Raw genomic sequence first — 12,044 nt, forward strand, 5'->3', positions numbered from 1 at the left:
GATAGATAGGACTTCCGTAGAAGGGTGGTCGAGCTTGACATCCCATTCTTTTAGTGTACTTAGTGGCCCCTTGTGCTGCTGGGATATCGGCATCACAGCCGAACCATGCGCATGAATCTGTACACCAGAACAGTCAGCATTGAGTGCAACAATGTTATTAGCCTCAACCGCCGTGCGGTGTACATACTGTTTTTATTTCCTTGTTGCAGGCTGCCTGACACATCTACCACCTCTAAGCATCCCAATGGGGACACACCTTGGTTCTCAGCTGTATTTTCCTGACCCGGGAGAATCGCGCTCAACAATGTATTAATAATTGCAGTTTCGGATAGAAGATCCGTTGCTCCCCCAGTATGCAAGAGGTCCACTGCTTTACCGGATTCCAGCAGTTTCAAGATCAGTTTGCCGACTCACGAAGGAGCTCCTTTTGCTGTGACAGACTTCTGCCCACTGGCCAGGGAGTCGTCCGTTGCTGTAGCCATGGTGGTTGCTACTGGTACAGCAGTCGTGGAAATGCGGGCGCTGGCTTTCGACAGAGCCATGTTTCTAGCCGAAGGTGGAACTGAAGCTGGGCAAGGCCAATGGAGGGTAGAGAGGCTTGGGCCGATGAGCCAGCGCGCATACCAGGTCAGCAGCCAGAAACGCCTAGGAGTCCCTGCAACCAAAACGAACATCAGGATGACTCGCAGGCTGAACAGGTACGCTCAAAAACCTTTATTTTCCCCTTTCTTCTTCGGTTCTGATATCATACATAGCTATGCTAGGCCAGCTTTCCTGAATTTTCCTGTCCCTTCACGTAGAGATGCAGCATTGAGGACGTGGGAGCAACTCCAGGTACGTGCTCTCCGTGGCGGAGTCAGTCCGCCTTTCCTCCTTAGCTCACCTCCTAGGGGTTCTACCTTCACTGGATTAAACTTTGTCATGATGGCTAGCCTGCTATCTCTTCTGGAACTTTATTGGGGGATCTTCAAGGCTTTCCCTTTGTCCGAATTCTATATTCCTAACCCTTACTTTTCAGGGGATCACAATTATTTTTACTACAGTTGGGCCCAATCCCAGCTTACTCGATTTTGGTTTCTCTTGTCCTTTTCCTGCAAGAGCCACACTCTAATTTATTTTCTATTACTTTAGTGTTGGTTTGTGCACAACCCTCTAAACATGTTTTATCCTCTTTCTGGCTTCTTACAATGTCATCTTTAATCCTTCTTTTGCCTTGAGGTTTAATATTTTCCCGCTGGGTTTTTCGGGATGCAGACTTTTCCTTACTTTCCATATCCTTTTTACCCTTTTTCTTTCCTTTGCATTCCTTTTATTCTCCTTCTCTGTCTCAGTTTCTGTGAGATGGTACTTTGGAAAGGTGAGAAGTATCTCTACTTTTTACTGGCATGGGATGTTCTGAAACATATACCGAGGTGGGTGATTATTCTGGCAATACTACCACCTCCGCACCCCCTTCCTTCATGCCCAAATGCACCCTCCACTCCTTCCACTGGCTTTACAAGAGAGACCATGCAGTCATTGATTTGTTGCAATTCAATGGCTATAATCTGGAGGTAGATTGTATGTGATTTCAAAGATGCCTTTTAAAAACTTTTGCACCATTATATCTAGCATGGAGGAAGATGAAGTGGGGGGCATATCCATATCCCAGAATAAGGGAAAGTCTTGCACACAATTTATTCCCATTCGTCATATTCCTTGGGCTCCCTAGGTTACAATTTTGGCAGTCTGGAAGGTTATGAGACATAAGACAGTTGCAGAGAAGATAATCATCGTGTCCAAGGTCCAACCTGAAATTCTCCAGTAAAGTATCTAATTTCTTTCCTGTTGGCATTGCCTCTAGAAGTGTTATCTAAAGACCTTTCCATAAATATACAGAGTGAAGATGGCAATCTGGGCTCCAATCTTTGGACACCCGAGACCACTGCATCTTGCATTGCATCTTCTAAGTCATTATGACAGGCCTGAACTGTTGTCAGGCCGAGCTTGATAAATTTTAACTTTCACTCCTTTCTACTGTGTTTGTGAAATGCTTTTTCAGCAAGTCCTTTATAGATTTTACCAATGGTGAGTCCTTGGGTGGCCCGACTTCGTCAAGGACTCCCAGGTTGGGCTTGTTGGATATCTCAAACTCTCCACCATCTGCATTACCCACACAGTGATTTTCCGAGGGGAGTGGGCCAATATCAATGTGCATCCCCTTTCCATTCCTTATTCGTTGGGTTGATGGCCTTCTCACCCTTCCAGGCTTACTCAAAGGCATTTTGCCTTTAAGAGCTGATTACCCAATGGGGTATTTATCACCTTTCTATTCACTCTATCCCGCCTAACCAAACCACCACCTTCACCTGAGCCCCAGTTGTGCCCTTTTATCATGGGACATAACAACCTTAATTCGTTTTTTTTTTTACAAATTCTCCTAAAGGGTGATGTGAAGTCCCTAAAAGAATTCAGTGAGGTTTGTTAGCTTCTTAATTTTTGTGGTTCTCAAAATGCACAGGACGGTCTTCGATTATAACAAACTCTCTTCTAGTGCCACCACTTTTACCAAAGGAACTCAGCTAATTCAATTTATATCAGTCCATGGGTATCTCAAGCATTAAAACATTGCAATTGTAATGGTCCAGGGAAATTCTTGACAATCCTCAGCTATTTTTGCCAGGCAGAAAACTTGGGTCTCACAAAATGATAGTACGTTCCCAGTCAAAGTTGTCCCTTTCAAGACTTCCAGCATCCAGCACTTTTTTTACTAAGCACCAGATTCCTCACACTCACTGCAAACCACGGCCCTGCGGTGAAACTCACCCCAATAACCTCACCACCACCCGTCTAACCCACTCTAACTCCCCAATGTCGGGATTCACAGTTGTGGTATCTAGTCCCCTATACAACCCTGTCCAGCATGGCACCGGTAGTGGATGTAGCTGTCTTAAGGTCTAAGGTATCAGGTTCTTATATTATATATTGAAGAGGATTATTGAGTCTTACTACCAACTGCTGGTTGCAGCTGCCGTCCCAACATCTAATTTCCAGTAGAGTCACACAAGGTGGCACGGGCTACCACAACCACTCCACCACAGCCTCTGGTAGCTAGTCCTGCTAGCCCAGCACACACGCACATTGTAGCCTGCCAAACACTCTATCCCTAAGCGTGGCAAATATGACGGCACGTCCACCTGCAAACAAAGGGGCTTCACATGTCTCCTGGCACTGCAAGGACTATACAAGAAAAGTCTTAGCAGGCCGAGCGTTGCTTCCCGGGAGCGTTAAGCTCAGAGAGAAGAAAAAGCACTACACATGACGCACTCTCACTGTATGCGACTTGTGTCCGTGTCAACAGGCGTGTTTCTGTGGCAGGAACGAGTAGGTCTAGTCGCTGACGTCTGCTGGCTAGTCATAATCTGCCAACGGGTTAATAGGGTCAATGTGTTGAACCGAGCAGTAACTTACAAATCTTTTCCACCTAGCTGCATAGCAAGTTCTAGTGATAGGGGATCTCACTTTTTTTAAGAATGTCCATACATTTTGATGGTAGACTTAGGTGCCCAATCTCTACAAATTCAGGAGCCATTAGGCTAGATTGACCTGTTTGGCACCTGGATGTCTGAATGTCCCATTGTTTTGTGTGAGAAGATCCTGCCAATTGGGGAGCTTCTTGTTAGGGGTCTTCAACAACTCTAGTAATGTGGTATACCATGGTTGCTGCGCGGTGTGGGAGCTACTAGAATCAGAGTGAGGGAGGTTTGCCTGAGCTTCCTCACCACATATAGAAGCGGTGGGATTGGCAGAAAAGAGTAGGTAAATATCCATGACCAGTTCTTCCATACTGTTTTACTTACTAACTGTGGAAGAAGATACCTGGAGGAGAAGCGCTGACCTTTTCCGTTTTCAGCTGTTGCGAACATGTCGAGATTTGGTGTAACCCATTTGTGGAAGTATCATTGAAGGACTTGTGGATGGAGTGTCCACAAGTGAACTTGTTGCTGCGTCCTGCCTAGGAGGTCCACAAAGTCTTTGTCTACTCCTGGGAGATATTCTGTCAGGAGTTGAATGTGCTGGTGTAATGCCCATCTCCATATAATCTGTGCTAACTTGGACAGAAGTAGAGAATGACGGCCTCCCTGTTTTTGTTTGTAATACATCGCTGTCATATTGTCTGTATTTATTAGGACTACCTTGTGAAGAATGTATGATAGGACGGTCTTAAGCACTAACTGAACTGCAAGGAGCTCTAGATTAGTTATTTATTCAGCAGTCCATACTCGTTGTACTGTCATTTATATCATAGGCGCCCCCATCCCATGAGTGAGGCATCTGTGGTTTGGTCACTTGTGGAAGTGGGTCCCTGAAAGCCCTTCTCTGCAGCAGATTGTCGCTGTCCCCCAATTGCAGGGAACAATTAACCATAAAGTGATTCAACACTAGATCCACCAGACTGCCTTCCAGTCGTGACCATTGCTAAGCACTCCCGTAAAGTGCGCATGTGCAGTCTTGCATGGGGCACAATAACTATGCAAGAAGCCATCATACCCAGGAGATGCATTATCGTCCTGGCTGGCAGGTGATGATGTGGCTGAATTAGAGCCACTTGGTTCTGGATATTGAGAACACTCTGAGGATTGGGATACGCTTTGGATGTGACAGTGTTAAGACTATCCCCCCAGTAGGGCTGGATCTGAAGAGGTTCCGAATGTGACTGTCACATTTCTGGTGAAGGCCAATCTGTGAAGCAGGGAGATATTAACTTGTGTATCCTGTACACATCTGACTCTGTGCAGATCTTAGAGGTGTTGGAAGAGATCTTCTGTCTCATCCTATTGTGCCTGGATCTGTATGGAAAGCCGCCCAATAGAATTGGCAATGCGCCAATGCTTGGCATTACTTACATCCACTCTCTTTCCTACAGCCTCAATCCATATACTCTACTTGTCATGAGTAGGTGCATTTCCAGTCGCATCTGCTGTTGCACGTTTCTGTGAGGTAGCCACTACTAGAGAATTTAGGACTGAATGCCCTCTGAGGTAGAGTGGGTCTGAAGGGAAAGCTTATTCTTTCTTTCTACCCTAGTTGAAGGTACCCTACTTTTTATTACTGGGTCCTTGAAAATCTCTACAGATGGTAAGCATTGATTTTATAATTGGTATGTACTGGACAGACTTTTACGCTCTAGATAAAGTCTCCACCAGGAACTCGTCCTCCTCTGTTGTGACATGCATGTCCACTTTGTAGAATGCTGCAGTCCTGTGTATAACAGTGTAATAACTGGTCATATTGTCTGAGGAATGGTTTAATAGAGATTGGCTTGTCATGTGATCTACATAGGGCCCATTCCCTATGTTAGCCTAACTGTGCACAACACAGGCCTCTTTGCACATGTTACTACATAAACATGTTTGCTTTTGTGCTACATTATAATTTTATACAGAACCTGCAGTTGTTTTCTCGTTCTGTTCTTTCCTGGGATTTAGTTTGAACAGCAGACTATTTCAAACAATCACTTTTGTTATTCTGTTCTGGTCAGGCACCCACACCTAGACATAACACAGAAATGCAGCTGTTGTTTATGAACATGTGGATCATGTCATATAGGTATACGCAGCAAGTTAACACAGAGAAAGAGAGGCAGGTATTTTCTGAGAGAAGATCACGGCTGTATCTGAGTTGTAGAATATCCATCTGTGTATGCTGAGGTATGGGGTCCACTGCTAAACCCAGATATCTTTGTTGCATAATCAGTTTTCTTCTGTGGGAGGGGGGTTAGGTTATTCTGTCTTATAATATGACAGGGCTTTTCATAATATACGGTTTATTGACAATGCTGATGGTATTTTTACTAAGCAGTTATTTGTTGTTTGTGGCACTTATACTGCATTTCAGAGCATGATAGTGTAAATAAACATTTAAAACTTCCTTCGTGTTTCTTTCATATCTTATTGTGGACGAGTACAAGTGTGTGAGCCAAAGGGAGTTCCTGTCACCACGATCCCCGAGAGGGTCGGGAGTGTTGTGTTCGGGGGTGTGAATTCACTTGTCCCTCTGGTTATGAGTAGGAGGGCAAGTGAGACACTATAGCTAGTTGGACTCAGGCTCATGGTACTGAGGTGGCAGGGTGACTCAGACCCGAACTACTGATGTTCTATTGTCCCAAGCATAGTTCTGTTCCTGAGCAGAATCCCTGAAAACAGGCTCAAGATCTGGATCATCCTGTGGGTCAAAGTTATAATCTTCCCATGGGATGTCAAGGCTCTGTGGGTAGTCCGAATGCCCCTTCAAGTCATTCCCTGGAGAATAAGGTTCTACATTCCCAGTGGCTGAATTTGTAGGGGATTGTGAGTGGAGAGAATATACAGGTGAGCTGTGTGGTATTGGTGGTTGGCTTGTGCCTTTGTTGACCATAGGTCAGTTTGGTTGTGAATGCATTAAACGTTTTTCAAAATCTAGCCTCCTATTTTTCTGGGCCGTGAGTTTGCCAATCTGTGGATTTATTGTCCACTGGCACGAATCAAGGAACTGGTTAAGTCTCTCGAGGATAGGGTCTTTCCCTTCCTTGAATGCACAGTCTTTCAGGGTTGCTTTTACTTTGGGGCTGAAATGTCCTTGCATGGAATAACGGTGCTGACAGCGTGTGGTCCAGAGATTCGAGTCTTCGGTTCCTCTGCACCATGTTTGAGTTTATGGCTAGGGGCCAGATTAGAATTGAGAGGCCTCTCATCCTATCTCAGCTCTGAAGCCTTCTCTTGGTGCCGACTGGAACCACTAGTTCACGAAGCACCAAGATCTGTGTCTTTGAATGGGTTGCTGGGCCGATCCGTTCTAGGGCATGAAACCGACAAGTCTCTCAGCCATGTTTTGTGAGTCGGGCTAGAGGGGTATCTATACTGATGAACCATTTTGGGGTCTTAATCTTCGGGCCTGTGAATATCTCTGGCTCAATGTCATGGATCACTCAAATGGAAGAAGATGGTTGCGGCTCTTCATCGCTGGCTCCGGTGTTAACCTCAGAGTCTCCATATGCTACATTGTGCTGGCCTACTGCCAAGTCATTTACCTCGTACTCGCCTTCCTCTTTGGTGCCAATGACCCCCTCCAACACCTCCTGTTTGGCAGTGGTCTCCATGCTGTGGGCAAAGCGATGTGCCTGATGGTTTCATGAAGTCTTTTTAGATTTAAACTGTTGACACTCCACACAGCCCTGGTTGTTGTGTTCTGGAGAGATCCACAAATTGCAGACCAGGTGTTGGTTGTTGTGTGGGTACTTTGAGTTGCACTGTAGGCACCGTCAAATTTGGGGCCATTCCATCACTCCACGTGGAACATTCTCCAGTCCAGATGGAAGACATCGAGTGGTCATCGAGTCAGTTCCTCGTCGACTGGTCACAGAAATCTTGGCCGCATTGTACGTGGGATGATTGATGTCAGCTTCAGCGTCCCCGGGTCAAGTAGGCCTCGAGAAAAGGCGTCAATAGCGAGCTACGGCACGCACGTCAAAGCTCGAAGGTGGAGAAAAACAGACGATGAAGCTGATGGACATTTGGAGTGCCGTGAAGGGGAGGAGCCACTGGATCCGTGACTAGAAAGACTTATTCGAAGAAAAACAAGTTGAAATCATTCAAGCTCAACACAAGATTGAAGGAGTGTGCACAGTATGTGTATCTACAGTCACACATGCTACGAATCCTGGATAAAACAAGGCACTGTTAAATCATATCTAATGAATGAACCCACAGCGTACATCACATATATCAGCTACCATAAACATCCCAAAACCCATAACTATAAAGATTGGTTCATGACCTGATTTAAGAGCACATGTTTGAATTGTTAGGTCTTATGCAGCTGTGGTTTTCAGACAACTCTATTGCTATCTTTGATGAGCTGGTCCCTCTAAGCCCAAAACCTCCCTTAAAAACAGGAAAATCAAGAGTGGAGGCACAGCAATTAAAATTCACAGTGTAAGTCTCTCATTTATCTAGATCAACAAAGTAAATTCTGAACAACAGAACACTTAATGCTATATTAAACTAATTTTTCAACACAGCCTTCGGCCAATAGAGCTTATATTATCAAGCCATCTTTCTCCACAAGATCCTAAACTTGACTGCCATAATGCAATTGTTGGCAAAGTAAATCAACATCATGGCAGCTCTGTGGGTTGATGACAAAAGGAAGCAGGCAGCAATACCAGTTTAAAAACCAGGGCCTACTATTTTTCTATCAAGACCTGGAGATTATCAAAAGATGTGAACCACATTCTATTCTTGTGATATACCAAAAATGTGCACATACACAATCTGAAAGCCATACACTTTTCCTGGTCTGTCACTTCCTGTACTCCTAAATGGTGCTCAATTAACACTATTACGATGATTAAGCCACCCATAATCAACAATGTTTTAGATATAAAGAAGTTTTGGCACACAGAATGTGAAAATACTGTCAATGTCATTCCGTTTCACTTGAAGAAGGATGTTTTGCAGGACACATTTTAGACCATCTTGTACAATAATATTTTAGCCATACTAGACAAAGTGGCAATAATAGCTGAAAAGAACTGGAGGAAGGGCTGAAGACTGGCTAACTAGAGAAGACAGGGATAGGTAATATAGTGAATGAGGTACGTTTGAGACGGAAAAAACACACTGTAAGGTCAACAAAAGAGAAGATACTAGAGGTAAATGTACTAAGAAACCTCACTTCAAAAAGATAATCTTTGAGGAAACTAACCCAAAGAGACCGTTGTTCAAGATCGTCCAAAACACAACACATTCAAGTTCCTAAATAATCATTACAATGCCTTAGGTCAACATTGTGCAGATCTGCTGACCTTTTCCATAATCAAGATTGAAAAGGATTATAAAAATAGAAACCTTGTTGGCTCCTTCTCAAACAAACCATTTAACCAAACAACATTTGATTAAATGCACTGAAGAATATTGGGGACCAAGTAATTGATATCCGCACATGCCACATATATAATAATTTACATAGAGATTAAGAACAAATGCTGAGATATTTTAGATGATTATTAATGGCCCCCTATGCCCTTAGGGGGTAATGGACTTGTCTCAAAGTTGGTTGTAGTAGCTTATTGGTGGTCCTCTATCCCTTCCATGGGGTCACCGACCCACCTTGAACTCAGTGAACCTTCAATCCGCAACTTGCAGACTTTCTGTAATCTCTGTTGACCTTCATTGGTCATGAGAGCAACTACCAGCGACCTTCCCAAAGAAGAGACTGCTGACACGCCTACTTGAATTCAGAGAATGTTTATTAAAATAAGCAAAGTATGATATTGTAATGCAAAGCAACAAGGGTTTCCCTCGTCGCAATGAGCGTCCAATGCTCACTATCTAGACTTTTTATAGTTTTTCACATTTATTTTTTTTATTTTTTTATTGTACGTTATATATAGTATGTACATGCCCGCTGGGTATCTGAGGGCTGTACTGTACAAAGAAAGTACAAATGGTGATTAAGGTGTCAGGTGACAACAGTTTCAAGTTACATAAGGGCATAAATATAGGAAAGAACAGGAAGGAAGTCAGCAGATTAATCGCCAAGAAGGGGCTTCCCACTGCCCTTGATAGAACAAAAATAAAGTGACTTAGGACAATAAGTATCTTTCAAACAGGAGTGATTAGAAGCTCCTCTTAAAAGTCACAGTGGACGAACTTGTCCGTAGCTCCGGAGGTAGTGAGTTCTAGATCCTGGGAGTGTTTCCAGTGAAGGAACATGAGTAGGATCTTTCTTTCACATACAGGCATTGAATTGAACAGAAGCAGCAGAAAACGAAACTCTGAAATTGTTGCTGGTGCACAGCTTACACATAGGAATAGTGCAAAAGATCTTGAGAAAAGATACAATAAGTAACTTCCAGATGTTGAGCTAGCCTTTAAATATGCGGGTGTAGAACTGTCTGGAAAGAGAGAGAGGCTAAATGTAGCAGAGGTGAATAATCCTGAACAGTTATGGTTAATATAGGCAGACAAAATAGGGGTCTCCAACCAGTAACTTGTGAGCTACTGTAGCTCTCAAGCTACCTCTGAGTAGCTCACCTGTGTCTAACCCAGCTTATTAAATTAGAAAGCTTTTGCTTGGTTAAATTAAAATGCATATGACAAAATTGAGATTATACGACACTGATATTATTAGTAGCTCTCAATGTGTTTCATTGAACATAAGTGGCTCTCAGTACAGAAAAGGTTGGAGGGCCCTTGGCTTAAAAAATATGGCATGAGTCATCACAGTAATACTAAACCAAATGATATGGTTTCTTAATCTTCAAGACTGAGGGCATGTGCTACTATTAAGGAGTGATCTGTAAGGGAAATCTATTGCTCCCCACTGGATTACCAACAGGATGAAACACTGAAGGCGGTCTAAATAGCTGCTCCTTTGAATTCCTCCTATTGGCCAGACTTGAATAATTTATGGCTATTTATTGACCCTCATTCCCCTTGAATTTCAGAACACAATGGAAGAGCTGCTCATCTTTAAAGGATGTGAGCACACATGCAGCTTTCTGCTACTAGACAAAGGGACTATTCCACTGGTCATCTGATTGGGACACTGATAATACACCGTAAAGCTGCAGTTGCCTTAATTCCCCTTTGTCCTACAGTTGGATACATGACTAATTGAGAAATATATCTGGATTTTTGAATGCTGTGTTTCCCATTGGGTTACCTTCTTTGAAAGCACTCATTGGGTTTCCTTCTTTGAAGCAGACCCTGACTTTTTTGTTTACTTTATTGCTTCGTCAACAACCTACACTCTCAGAACATCACATAGATTGTAGAACGAACTGAGTGATGGCAGAGATGGACACTTGGAAGAACCCTGGTGATCTATTGAACCTGCTAAAGACCTTTGACAAATTTGTTCATATGCTCTGGGTCTGTCAGGGTGCCAATCTGTGCTGGAACCCAAGATTGACATTGTGGCCTGTATGTTGAGCATCTCAAGGCAGATCACCAGAAGATGGCTGAAAGATTCAGGGAAACAGAGTTCTCAGTCTGCCTTGCACCCAGATGTCTCAGGCTTATGGCGCCAGGTTGAAGATGCCCAAAGCAGTGTGTGATTTATCGAGTACCGAGTTGAGACGTGGAGAGTCACTCTAGAACTTTCACTTCAAGGACTCAGCATAGATCTCTTCCTGGAGGAGTGGCTGTGCATGACAGTAAGCCTGCAAAATATGTATCTAACTTCTTAATGACTGAATGATTCAACAGGCTTTTGGTGCCTCTGGTCCAGCCACTGGGGCCTGTCGCTTAACTGGCAATTGCCCGGCTACTAAACAAAGAGTGGACTCGTATTCTATAGCAAGTCAGGATAAAAGAATTCCATCACCATGAAAATGTGAACATCTTTATTTTTTCTGTCACTTTGACAGTGCCTGTGTTCATTTCGAGAAGTTACACTGGAGCAGTGAGAACATAACTTCCAGTACCTGCTGCAGTCCAAGCCACAATGATATTGCAAGCAGAAGGGAAAGCATATTTGTTTACTGACCTGATTAGCTTTTCATGGTGAACAGTGATGACTGCGAAGTGGGAGGCACAGGCATGCATTCCAGAACAGGAGACATCTTGGGTGGGCTCAGAAGTCATATTATTCTCAAGCAACAGCAAAACAGGCTGGGGCAAAAACGGCGACTGACACAATGTACCTTGGGGGTGACCAAAGCAAATGTCTCTGACATATTAAGATTCAGATTTAGCACTATGGCTTAAACATAATATCTGGGAATGTACGCAATTTACTCAAGGTCCTAAGCTGGTTGCTGGTCTCCTGAAGACAGCTATCACTATTCCTTACTGGACCAGTGGCATTATCCAAGATGATGACACCATAGTCTTCTTTACTACTACACAAATATATTGGTAATTTTCCCTAGGGATTTTTTGGGGAACATCGGTCCCCATTAACAGTCATGATATGGAATGGAGGTGGGAAAAGAGCTGCAGTTGATCAGTTACTGTTACACTGAAGGAAGGAGGGTTAAGGCTCCAGAATTTGAGCAATACTATCTGGCGGCACAGCTC

The 12,044-nt window shown here is 43.7% G+C and overlaps 1 protein-coding gene and 1 pseudogene across 7 annotated transcripts in view; both read right to left on the reverse strand.

Moving 5' to 3' along the window:
- The window catches only part of LOC146805003 (SLC35A4 upstream open reading frame protein pseudogene), a 39,557-nt pseudogene extending 32,440 nt beyond the window's left edge, over positions 1-7,117 (reverse strand).
- The window catches only part of LOC146805002 (arylsulfatase D-like), a 514,533-nt gene that overhangs the window by 278,270 nt on the left and 224,219 nt on the right, over positions 1-12,044 (reverse strand). The gene's annotated exons all lie outside the window — the stretch shown is intronic.

Source organism: Triturus cristatus, chromosome 8 (genome assembly GCF_964204655.1).
Source record: "Triturus cristatus chromosome 8, aTriCri1.1, whole genome shotgun sequence".
In the NCBI taxonomy this organism is placed as follows: Eukaryota; Metazoa; Chordata; class Amphibia; order Caudata; family Salamandridae; genus Triturus; species Triturus cristatus.